The following is a 12,723-nucleotide window of genomic DNA, read 5'->3' as shown; positions in this document are numbered from 1 at the left end:
GGGTACATATATTCTTTCTAATTAGTGTTTCGGGTTTCTTAGGATATATTCCCAGAAGTGAAATTGCTGGGTCATGAGGCAGTTCCATTTTTAATATTTTGACATAACTATACTGCTTTCTACAGAGGCTGCACCAGTCTGCATTCCTACCAGCAATGTACACGGTTTCCCTTTTCTCCACATTCACCAATACTTCTTCATTGATTTATTGATGGTAGCCATTATGACTGGTGTGAGGTGATATCTCATTGTGGTTTTACTTCGTATTTCTGATAATTAGTGATGTTGAGCATCTGTTGGTCATCTGTATTTCCTCTTTGGGAAAGGGTCTGTTGAGTTTCTTGGCCCATTTTTTAATTGGAACTTTTTTTGGTATTGAGTTTTATAAGTTTCTGTATAAGTTTTGGATATTATTTTCAGATATGTCATAAGTGAATATATTCTCCCATTCAGTGGGCTGTCTTTTTATTTTATTGATGATTTTCTTTGCTGTGCAAAAACTTTCTCATTAGATGTAGTCTTATTTTTTTTCTTTTGTTTCCTTCACCTGAGGCAATAGATCAGAAAAATGTATTGCTATGTGAAGTGTCTAAGTTTTTACTGCCTACATTTTCCTCTAGGATTTTTATGGTGTCTAGACTAACATTTAAGTCTTTAATCCATTTTTAGTTTATTCTTGTCTATGGTGTAAGAAGGTCCTCTACTTTCATTTTTTTTGCATGTATCTGTCCAGTTTTCCCAACAGTGTTTATTGAATAGGCTGTCTTTACCCCTTTGTATCTTTTGGTTTCCTTTGTCAAATATTAATTGACCATAAAGACATGGGTTTATTTCTGGGCTCTTTATAATCTTTAATTATTCTATATGACTGTTTTGATTACTATGGCCTTGTAGTATAGTTTGATATCAGGTAGCATGATTCCTCCAACTTTGTTCTTGTTGTTCAAGATTGCTGTGGCTATTTGGGGTCTTTTGTGATTCCATGTAAGTGTTTGAAATATTTGTCTTAGTTCTGTGAAATACATCATTGGAATCTTTATAGGAATTGTGTTGAATTTATAGATTGCTTTCGGTAGTATGGACACTGTAATGATGTTAATTCTAGTGTCTTAATAATGATCTGAGTACAGGTCTTGCATATCCTCAATTAAATTTATTTCTAGGTGTTTTCATTACTCTTTTTTTATGCAATTATAAATAAATTGCTTTCAAAATTTCCCTTCCTCTAGTTCCTTAGAGGAAGTGTAAAAATGCCACATATTTCTGGATGTTTATTTGATATGCTGCTACTTTACTGAATTCATTTGTCAGTTCTAACACTTTTTTGGTGGAATCTTTAGGGCTCTCTAGATACAGTATCATATCACTGCAGATAATGACAGTTTTACTTCCTCCTTTCCAATTTGGATGCCTTTTTATTTCTTCTTCTAATCAGATGATTGTGGTCAGGACTTTCAGTACTATGTTGAATAAGACAGGTGAAAGTGGACATCTTTGTCTTCTCCCCACTCTTAAGGGAAACACTAGTAGTTTTTGCCTATCAAGTATGATGTCAGCTGTGGGTTTGTCATATGTGGCCTTTATTACATTGAGGTGTGTTGCCTCTATTCTCACCTTGCTAAGCATTTTATCATAAATCAGTGCTGGAATTTATCAAATGCTTTTCTACATCTACTGATATGATTATGTGATTTTAATCCTTCATTTTTGTTTCTGTGGTGAATCACATTTATTGATATGTGGATTTTCTACCAACCTTGCATCCCTCGAATTAATCCTACTTGATCATAGTGTATTATCTTTTAATGTGTAGCCAGATCCTGTTTGCTAATATTTTCTTGAGAATTTTAGTATTGATGTTCATCAGGAATATTGGCCTATAATTTTTTTTGTTTATAGTATCTTTATACAGTTTTAGAATGACATGCTGTTCTTGTAAAATGATCTTGGGAGTGTTTGTCTGCCTGAATTTTTGGGAATAGCTGGGAAAGGATAGCAGTTAGTTCTTTGAATGTTTGGTAAAATTTTCCTGTGAAGCCATCCTGTCCAGGACTTTTGTTTGTTGGGAATTTTTCTTTACTAGTGCTTCAATTTTATTACTTGTAACCTGTCTATTCAGATTTTCTGAATCTTCCTGATTCAGTTTTGGAAAATTGTATGTTTCTAGGAATTTATCCATTTCATTCAGATTGTCCAATTTGTTGTCATATAATTATTCATAATATTTTCTTGCAGTCCTTTGTATTTTTCTGGTGTCAGTTGTTACTTTTCTTTCATTTCTGATTTTATTTATTTGTGCCCTCTCTCTTTTTCTCTTCACGAGTCTCATTAAAGCTTTGTCATTCTTGTTTATTGTTTCAAAGAAATAGCTCTTGGTTTCATTGCTCTCTTGTATGTCTTTTTAGACTCTGTTTACTTCTGCTCTGATCTTTATTATTTCATTCCTTCTACTCACTTTGGATTTTGTTTATTTTGCTTTTTCTAGTTCCTTTAATAATAAAGTTAGATTGATTATTTAAGATTTTTCTTGTTTCTCGTGGTAACCCTGTAATGCTATGAATTTCTCTCTTAGCACTGCTTTTTCATTAGATTTGGGGTTTTTGTATTTTCATTTCATTTGTTTCAAGGTACCTTTTGATTTCTTTCTTGATCTCATTGTTAACCTACTCATTGTTTAGTAACATGTTATCTATTCCCCATAACTTTGTGTGTTTTTCAGTTTTTTTCTTGTGATTGATTTCTAGTTTCATAGCATTGTGGTCAGAGAAGATGCTTGATATGTTTTCGGTCTTCTTAAATTTATTGAGACTTGTTTTGTGGCCTAACGTGGTTTATCCCAGAAAAAGTTCCATGTGCACTTGAAAAGAAAGTATATTCTGGTACTCTGCTGCTTTGGGGTGAAATGCTCTGATACCTATTAAATCCATCTGGCCTAGTGTGTCATTTAAGACCATTGTTTTCTTGTGGATTTTCTGTCAGGAAGATCTATTCGTTGATGTCAATGGGATGTTAAAAACCCCTAGTATGACTATATTACTGTTGATATCTCCCTTTATGTTCATCAGGATTTTCTTTCCATATTTAGGTGCTCCTATGTTGGAAGCATAAATGTTTACAAGGCTTATCTTCTCTAGTTGGATTGTTCCATTTATCATTATATAATGTCCTTCTTTGTCCCTTAAATATAACCTTTGTTTTTAAAGTCTATTTTGTCAGATATTAGTATTGCTGCCCCAGCATTTTTTTACTTCCATTTGCATGAAATCTTTTATGATTCCTTTACTTTTAGTTTCCATCTTTCATTCTGAGATGGATCTCTTGTAGACAACATATGTATGGGTCTTGTTTTTTTATCCATTCAGCTACCATGTCTTTTGATTGGAGCTTGTAAGCCATTTACATTTAAAGTGATTATTGAGTCCTGGCTGCTGTGGCTTAGTGGATTGAGCAATAATTATATGCAGACAGTGGATCAGCCTGCAAACCGAAAGGTCACCAGTTCAATTCCCAGTTAGAGTACATGCCTGGGTTTCAGACCAGGTCCCAGGCTGGGGGTGTGCAAGAAGCAACCAATCAATGTTTCTCTCACTCATTGGTTTTCTCTCCCTCTCTTTCTCCCTCCCTTCTTTTCTCCCTGAAAATAAAGTGATTATTGACATGTATGTATTTATTGACATTTTATTCTTTTAATTATGTTCCTCTGTATTTTCTTCTTCTCCCCCTCCTCCTCTTCCCCTCTCCCTTTCTCCTTCTCCTCCTCCTCCTTTTTTAAATAAAATCCTTTAACATCCCTGTAATACTGGTTTGGTGGTATGAAATTTTTAAGCTTCCTCCTGTCTGATAAACTCTGAATTTCTCCTTTAATTTTAAATGATAGCCTTGCTGGGTAAAGTAATCTTAGTTGTAGGTCCTTGCTTTTCATCACTTTGAATATTTCTTGCTAGTAGCTTCTGACCTGAAATGTTTCTTTTGAGAAATTAGCTGACAGTCTTATGGGAACTCCCTTATAGGTAATTAACTGTCTTTCTCTTGCTACATTTAAGATTCTCTCTTTGTAGCCCTGGCTGGTGTAGCTCAGTGGATTGAGTGCGGGCTGGGAACCAAAGTGTCCCAGGTTCAATTCCCAGTCAGGGTACATGCCTGGGTTGCAGGCCATAACCCCCAGCAACCGCACATTGATGTTTCTCTCTCTCTCTCTCCCTCTCCCTCTCTCTCTCTCTCTCCCTTCCTTCCCTCCCTAAAAAAAGATAATAAATAAATAAAATCTTTAAAAAAAAAAAAAAAGATTCTCTCTTTGTCTTTAAACTTTTTCATTTTACTTATGATGTGTCTTAGTTTGGGCTTCTTTGGGTTCATCTTTTTGGGACTCTCTGTGCTTCCTGGACTTGTGTACCTTTTTCCTTCATGAGGTTAGGATAGTTTCCAGTCATTATTTCTTCAAATAGGTCCTCAATCCCTTGCTCTCTTCTTTTGCTGGTACCCCTGTGATGCAGATGTTGTTATGCTTCATGTTGTCCCAAAGGTCCCTTCAACTATCCTCATTTTTCTTTAACTCTTTTTTTCTTTTTACTGCTTTTGATTAGGTGTTTTCTACAACCTTGCCTTCCAAATCATTGCTTTGTCCAACCTCTCCCTTCTAGTGTGTTCTTTATTTCAGATGTATTCTTTACTTTTGACTGATTCTTTTTATGGTTTCTATATCCTTTTATGGTTGTTATTTCTTTGTTGAAGTCCTTAGTTCCTTGAGCATTCTTATAACCATTTTTTTTAATTCTCTATCTGGTAAATTGCTTGCCTCCTTTCATTAATTCATTTTTCTAGAGATTTCTTCTTTTCTTTAATTTGGGGCATATTTCTTTGCCTCCCCATTTTGTCTGTCTCTTTCTGTTTCTATGTATTAGGTAGGTGTGCTATGATTCCCAGTCTTGGTTTGGTGGCCTTATATGGTAGGTGTCCTTTGGGACCAGTGGTTCAGTCTCCTTGATCACCTGAGCTGGGTGCTCCAGGAACGTGCCTTGTGTGGGTTATGTGGGCCCTCATGTTGTAATTGAGTCTTTATTTCTATTGGCCTCTTTGTGCATGAGGTTGACCCTCCAGCTGGCTTACTGTGAGGATTGATCTGTACCTTGGCTTACAAGCTGTCATGTGGGTGCTGACCATATGAATTGGAATTCACCCCAGCAGAATCTGGTGCCTGCCAAGATCTGCTTTGGGATACACCACTTGTGAAGCTAATTGGGTCCTGCTCTGATGTTGTCTAAAGCTGGACATTGTGTGTGTTGGTTTTGGGGCCTCTTGGGTGGGACTCCAGTACAGTCCAATATCAGATACTGCCTTCGACTGGCCCTGGGCAGCCTTTTTGTAGCTACAAAGCGATCCACAGTTTGTGGCTGTCTCTGCTGGGCCTGGCTAGCTTCTCCTAGCACTGGGTACAGGGGCAGGTCAGCAAAAGTGCCAAGGTACCCCAAGATCTACCTCCTTCTGCCTCTGCCTGTCAGCTGCCTATTAGTCTAAGCCACTGAAAGAGCCTCTCATGGTACCCAAGTTGCATGAGGTAGGTTCTCAGTGAGTCACTAGGTAGGGGCAATTGGTGTTCACCACATTGGTACAGGTTCAACCTCAGAGCTGATGCAGGGTCTTACGCCACCCAGCAAATGTCCCAAGGTATACCAAGTCTAGCTACCACTTACTGGGTGTCTGCACACCTTTGTGGTGGGGTGGGATTTCAGGGAGTCACCAGGATGAGGCCAGGAGAGTTTATCAGGTCCAAACAGATTTGTCCAGGAGGAGGGAGAGCTCTGCACTGCTCAGGCATGCAAATGAAAATGGCCCTGCCCTATAGCCACAGAACTCAGTCGGCCTCAGATTTTCTCCAGACATTGGCAGGGTAGAATCACTAGAAGTCAGGAGCATAGGGCCCTTGGAGCCAGAAGAATGGAGCTATCAGATTTCCCATGAGGTAGAGGCAACAGTCAGGTTCATGGGAAAGTGAGGGGAATGGCCCCCATCCCAAAGCCATGCAACTCAGTTACTAACACCCCGTGAGTATGCCCAGACTTCTACACTCCAACCTAGGCAACTAACTCCTCAGCAGTGCCCGATCTCTGCAGGGTAGGGCTATAAGGAGTCCATAAGGTGGAGCTATTGCTTACCCCCTTGCTGATGCCATATGGAGGGGCATGCTTCACCCAAAAAAGATGGTGTCTGCAGTTTGGGAGAGTGACTTAGCATAAGAATCCTGGTGGCTGCCCCTTCAGTGCTCTCCCTAGACTCACAAACCCAGTCTTTTTTAAAAAAATATTTTATTGATTATGCTATTACAGCTATCCCATTACCCCCCTCCATCCCCCTCTACCCTGCACACCCTCTCCCACCAACATTCCCCCCTCTAGTTCATGTCCATGTGTCATAAATTCTTTAACTTCTACATTTTCTGTACTATTCTTGCTTTCCCCTTATTTTCTACCTACCATTTATGCTACTTATTCTCTGTACCTTTTACCCCTCTCTCCTCTTCTCACTCACCTGTTGCTAACCATTTCTGTGATTCTGTTCCTATTCTAGTTGTTTACTTAGTTTGCTTTTGCTTTAGGTGTGGTTGTTAATAATTGTGAGTTTGCTGTCATTTTACTATACATGTTTTTTATCTTCTTTTTCTTAGATAAGTCCCTTTAACATTTCATAAAATGAGGGCTTGGTGATGATGAACTCCTTTAACTTGTCCTTATCTGGGAAGCACTTTATCTGCCCTTCCATTCTAAATGAAAGCTTTGCTGGGTAGAGCAATCTTGGATGTAGGTCTTTGACTTTCATGACTTCAAATTCTTCTTTCCAGTCCCTTCTTGCCTGCAAGGTCTCTTTAGAGAAATCAGCTGACAGTCTGATGGGAACTCCTTTGCAGGTTACTGTCTCCTTGTCTCTTGCTGCTTCTAGGATTCTCTGCTTCATTTTTACCTTGCATAATGTAATTATGATGTGCCTTGGTGTGTTCCTCCTTGGGTCCAAATTCTTTGAGACTCTCTGAGCTTCCTGGACTTCCTGGGAGTCTATTTCCTTTGCGAGATTGGGGAAGTTCTCCTTTATTATTGTTCAAATAATTTTCCCACTTGTTCCTATTCCTCTTCTCCTTCTGGTACCCCTATAATTCAGATGTTGGAACATTTAAAGATGTCCTGGAGGTTGCTAAGCCTCTCCTCATTTTTTTGAATTCTTATTTCTTTATTCTTTTCTGTGTGGTCGTTTCTATCTTTCTTGTGGTCCACTTCATTCATGTGAGACCCAGCTTTCTTTCCATCACTATTGGTTTCCTGTGTATTTTTCTTCATTTCACTTATTGTGTAGCCTTCATTTTTTCATCTAATTTGCGACCAAAATCAACCAATTCTGTGAGCATCCTGATCACCAGTGTTTTGGACTGTGCATCTGATAGGTTGGCTATCTTTTGGTCGCTTAACAGGATGCGTTCTGGGGTTTTCATTTGTTCTTCTGTTTGAGCCATCTCTCTCTCTCTCTCTTTTTTTTTTTTGGTCTGGTCACACCTGTTATATATGAGGGACCAGGGTGGGGCAACCCAGTTGGTGAGTTGTGATGCTGTATGTGGGGATGGGGTCTGAGAGGGAACAAGGACGCTTGCTCCGCTCTCTGCCGATTTCAGTCCCTTCTGCCACTCCCCCCAAGCAAACTGGGCCTTTCTGGTGTTGATTCCCATGTGGGTGGGCTTGTGCACCCCATGGGTGTTTCCAACAACCTCTCTTGTGAGGCTGGGAGTCTCTCCCTGCACCTCAACCCCCACAGGTGTTTTCAGTCAGTGTCGTGAGGCTCTATTTCCCAGCTCTGGGATCCTGGATTATGCGCAGTGCCTTGCTTCACAATCGCCGCCTCGCTGGATCTGCCGGTTGCCACCCCTTGGCCAGGGTTTGCCAGCAGTCACTTGCATGCCCAGGGTCTGCCCGCTACAGTCTAATGCGCCCAGTCCCAATACTCTTGAGACCCCTCTCCGCTGGGCTTCCCGACTCCGCCCCACCTACTGGTCTGGATGAACATGTCTATTTTAACTGCTTGGTTGCCCAACTTCCATACAATTCCATTTTTTTTTTTGTCAGTTCTGGTTGTTATTTTGTTTCTAAATTGTTGTTGTTCCTATCTTGGTTGTGTGAGGAGACAAAGTGTGTCTACCTATGCCTCCACCTTGGCCAGAAGTCCACAAACCCAGTCTTTTCTTGTGTGACTCTAATCTGTTTCATCCTTCCTCCACCAGAACCCAGGGTGAGTGGCTGAGAATGAGATTTTGTGCATCAGCCTTTGAGAAGTTGCCTGTGTCTCCAGCAAACTTCCATCTCTCCCTGACAAAGAGAATGCCTTCTGATTTTCACAGGCAGATGTTATCTGGGCACTTCTCCCTGGCTCTAGTGCTCTGAGCTAGGGATCCTGGATTGGGTTTAAGACCCCATGCTTCTCAGGGGAAACTGTCAAATCTGAGATATCCCTTGAGAATCTCAGCCACCACCTTTGGGAGTACAGCCAGCCCGTTTCTCATCTCTGCCCTCCCTACTAGTCTCAGTGTGCCTTTTGTAAATCCTGGATTATAAGATTTATTTTCAACTAGTCTTCAGTTGGTTATTCAGGTTGATTATATTTTAGTTGCAGTTCCACTTTGGTCCTGGGAGAAGGGAGTGTAGCTTTCACCTACTCTGCTTCCATCTTGGATTTTCATCATGTGATTTCTGTCTTCTTGTTCCTCCATGGACAGCTCCCCACACCCCATGGTATTCCTGTGGATCACTGTTCTTCCCACAGAAGAAAGCTCAGGAGGGCATGGGATTTATCAGAAATGGTTTTGAGATTATTTGATGGAAGTAGAAAATAATTTCAGAATAACTTTCTTTTTTTTTAGTTACTAACAGAATATAAAGAGTTAATTGCTTGGATTTTCTTTTTTTAGTCGTTTATTTCTTTGTTCAAATAAATATTCTAGCAGTAGTTCTATAATAAGTCCAATAACCTTAAAATCTGACAACATATATTGATAAATGATGATGAAATAGATTCTGTCAGTTTCTGAAAAGCCTCTCTGAAGATGCACAGCTTAATCATTATAGCACTTGATTTTCTTCATAAAGAAAATAACCATGCACCAGGAAATAGCAGCTATGTAAGATGAGAGGTGGTAACTACCCCCGTTGTCATAAGCATTTTGCAGTATATGAGATCTGTCCAGAGGGTATCCATCCATATAACATGAAAAATAGGGACATTTATTGAAAAAGATACAATATACAAGAAACATTGTACAGAAGACAGTGACACCTCAGTCCCCTTCAAAGTAAGCACCTTGAGGCCTCACACAGTTCTCCCAGTTGCCATCAGCTGCCCCATCATATTTTTCTGAATCTCATTGACAGTCTGAAATCTCTTCCCTTTCAAAGGTGATTTTAGTTTTGGGAAAAGCCAGAAATTTCAGGGTGCCAGATCTGGGGTTTAAGGGTGCTGAGTCACCTGGGTGATTTGATGTTTTGCCAAAAAACTCTGGACAAGGGCATGAGTGGGCATGTTTTCATCATGAAACTTCCAATCACCAGTTGCCTAGCTGCAGCCTTTTGAATAACCCTACTAGTTTCCATGGGAGAATGTTAAAGCTTAATGCAAAATCTGATGCAAATTTGTTACTCTACTCAGTCATTTTGAATATGACAGCCATACAGTACACACACTTTCTCAATAGCATCTACCACCCCTGTTGACTAGTACAGTAAAGTCATCATTGTTCACACATGTGCAGTCCAGTCCACTCTCATTGGCTGCCAGGTTATATCAATGTCATGCAAACTATTCTCATTATATAACAATGCATGGACTCTTTCTGGACAGACCTCATATTTATGTGTCAAATCATCACATTATATAATACCTTAAACTTACATGTGTTATATGCCAATTATATCTTAATAAAACTGGGGAAAAAAGATTTACCCACAAATAGCAAATTTTTTTATTTTTTAACTTTTTTAAGTATATTTTATTGATTATGCTATTACAGTTTTCCCATTTTCCACCCTTCATTCCCCTCCAGCCTGCACCCCCACTCCCACCAACATTTCCCCCACCCCCACCTTCCTTCATGTCCATGGGTCATATATATAAGTTCTTTGGCTTCTATATTTCCTATATTATTCTTAACCTCCTCCTGTCTATTTTCTACCTACTATTTATGCTACTTATTCCCTGTTCCTTTTCTCTCACTCTCCCCCTCCTCTTCCCTGCTGATAACACTACATGTGATCTCCATTTCTGTTATTCTGTTCCTATTCTAGTTGTTTGCTGAATTGGTTTTTTTGGTTTTTGGTTCAGTTATTGATAGTTGTGAGTTTGTTGTCATTTTACTGTGCATAGTTTTTATCTTCTTTTTCTTAGATAAATTCCTTTAACATTTCCTATAATAAGGGCTTGGTGATGATGAACTCCTTGAACTTGACCTTATCTGGGAAGCATTTCATCTGCCCTTCCATTCTAAATGATAGCTTTGCTGGACAGAGTAATCTTGGATGTAGGTCCTTGCCTTTCATGACTTCAAATACTTCTTTCCAGCCCCTTCTTGCCTATCAGGTTTCTTTTGAGAAATCAGTTGATAGTCTTATGGGAACTGCTTTGCAGGTAACTGTCTTCTTTTCTCTTGCTGCTTCTAAGAGTCTCCTTATCTTTGATCTTGGCTAATGTAATTATGATGTGCCTTGGTGTATGCTTCCTTATTCCAGCTTCTTTGGGACTCTTTGGGCTTCCTGGACTTTCTGAAAGTCTATTTCCCTTGCCAAATTGGGGAAGTTCTCCTTCATTATTTTTTCAAATAAGTTTTCCATTTCTTACTCTTTTTCTTCTCCTTCTTGCACCCCTATGATTCAGATGTTTTAATGTTTAAAGTTGTCCTGGAGGTTCCTAAGCTTCTCCTCAATTTTCTGAATTCTTGTTTCTTCATTCTGTTCTGGTTGAAGGTTTATTTCCTCCTTATTCTCCAAACAGTGGATCTGAATCCCAGTATGCATCCCATCACTGTTGGTTCCCTGTACATTTTCCTTTATTTGACTTTTCATAGTCTTCACTTTTTCCTCTATTTTGTGACCATACTCAACCAATTCTGTGAGCATTCTGATTACCAGTGTTTTGAACTGTGCATCTGATAGGTTCAGATGCATGAACAAAACCAACCCACCCTACCCCACCCCAGATGTCTCTCTGTAAAGTACCTACAAGAGGCGGGGGCTATCAAAACCACAAAAACTATATTTCAAATACCCAGAAATGTTGGTGGGAAGGGCAGGGGGACCAGGGCAGCAAGTGGACCTCAGGTGTGGCTCCCTAGCTAGGCCAGCACCCCTCCCTCAGAGATGAAAGGCTGGCATCAGGGCCAGGGCCCCAAGCCTATACAGGCCACACACACCTAAGGCCTGGACATGCCCTCACTCATACGTACCCAACACACACACATACACACACACCCTGGGTACATCTGTCTCAGATGCAAAAGGATGCCAACACACAGTCCAAGGCACACATGCAGGAGAGCGCCCACAGCACTGACACATTCACCTTAAGGCGATCTCTTCATCACTCAGTTGTATTTTTTCTGGAGCTTTGATTTGTTCTTTCATTTGGGCCATTTTTTTTTTTAGCCTTAGGTATTCATCAGGGTTGGGCAACCCACATTGCTGTGTTGTGGCACTGTATGTGGGGGAAGTGTCTCAGAGGGAACAATGCTGCTTGTTCAGCCCCCTACTGACTTTTAGTTACTTCCTGTACTATCCATAAGCAATGGGCCCTTCTGGTGCTGATTGCCGGGTGGATGGACTTGTGTACATTCTAGGACCCAGTGGGTCTCTCCAACAAACTCTCCTGTGAGGCTGAGAGTTTCTCCTGCCACCACAACCCCCACAGATTTTTTTCAGTCGGAGGTTTCAGGTTTTATTTCCCAGAGCTGGAACCCTGGGTTGCTCAGTGTGTCTCGCTCCCTAGTTCTTCCTTCTGGTTTATCTGCATGCAAATGTGGGACTGACTGCTCCGCCAGCTGCCACATCACCCTACCCAGTCCTCTAGCTGCTGCCTTGTCTTGAGCCCTCCTTTTCCCAGCTGCCCATCTCTGAGCCTCCTACCTGTCTGGATGAATGTTTCTTCTGTAACTCCTTGATTATTAGACTTCCATACAGTTTGATTTTCTGTCAGTTCTGGTTGTTTTTTGTTTTTAAATTTGTTGTCCTTCTTTTGGTTGTGGGGGGAGGCACAGTATATCTACCTACACCTCCATCTCGGCTGGGAATCCTGCAAAATTCTTTAAATAAGATGGTTATATTCTCCATTCAACCCTTTAATTTTATTTTAAGAAACTGAATATGTTCCTAATTTATTTAGTTTTTAAATTCAATAAAATTAATAGAAAAAGTTTTTGCACATTTTAAATTAAACCAGAAAAATGTGTAGTAATGTGATTGTTAAAGGAAGTTTACATATAATTTCATAGATTTTATACAGCCTAACCTAAAACAGCATTGAAGCTGTTTTAAATAGATGCCTATTTATTTTCATTTTAAAGGCCTGGAGCTTCATTCATGGTCTTGTAGAATCTTTGTGCTATCAAAACCAATGGTTTTTAAAACCAGTTGTATATCCAAGTTTTCTGACTCTTTCTCAGATTTAGGGAATCAAAAGCTCCATAAGGGATTCATATTTACAAACCTA

General features: G+C 39.9%; 1 protein-coding gene across 6 annotated transcripts in view; it reads left to right on the top strand.

Moving 5' to 3' along the window:
• Window positions 1-12,723, top strand: part of TMTC4 (transmembrane O-mannosyltransferase targeting cadherins 4) — an 88,580-nt gene that overhangs the window by 59,712 nt on the left and 16,145 nt on the right. The window lies entirely within an intron of this gene.

Source organism: Phyllostomus discolor, chromosome 11 (assembly GCF_004126475.2).
Source record: "Phyllostomus discolor isolate MPI-MPIP mPhyDis1 chromosome 11, mPhyDis1.pri.v3, whole genome shotgun sequence".
Taxonomy (NCBI): Eukaryota; Metazoa; Chordata; class Mammalia; order Chiroptera; family Phyllostomidae; genus Phyllostomus; species Phyllostomus discolor.
The sequence above is the reverse complement of the archived record's forward strand: the minus strand, read 5'-3'. Positions and strand labels throughout refer to the sequence as shown.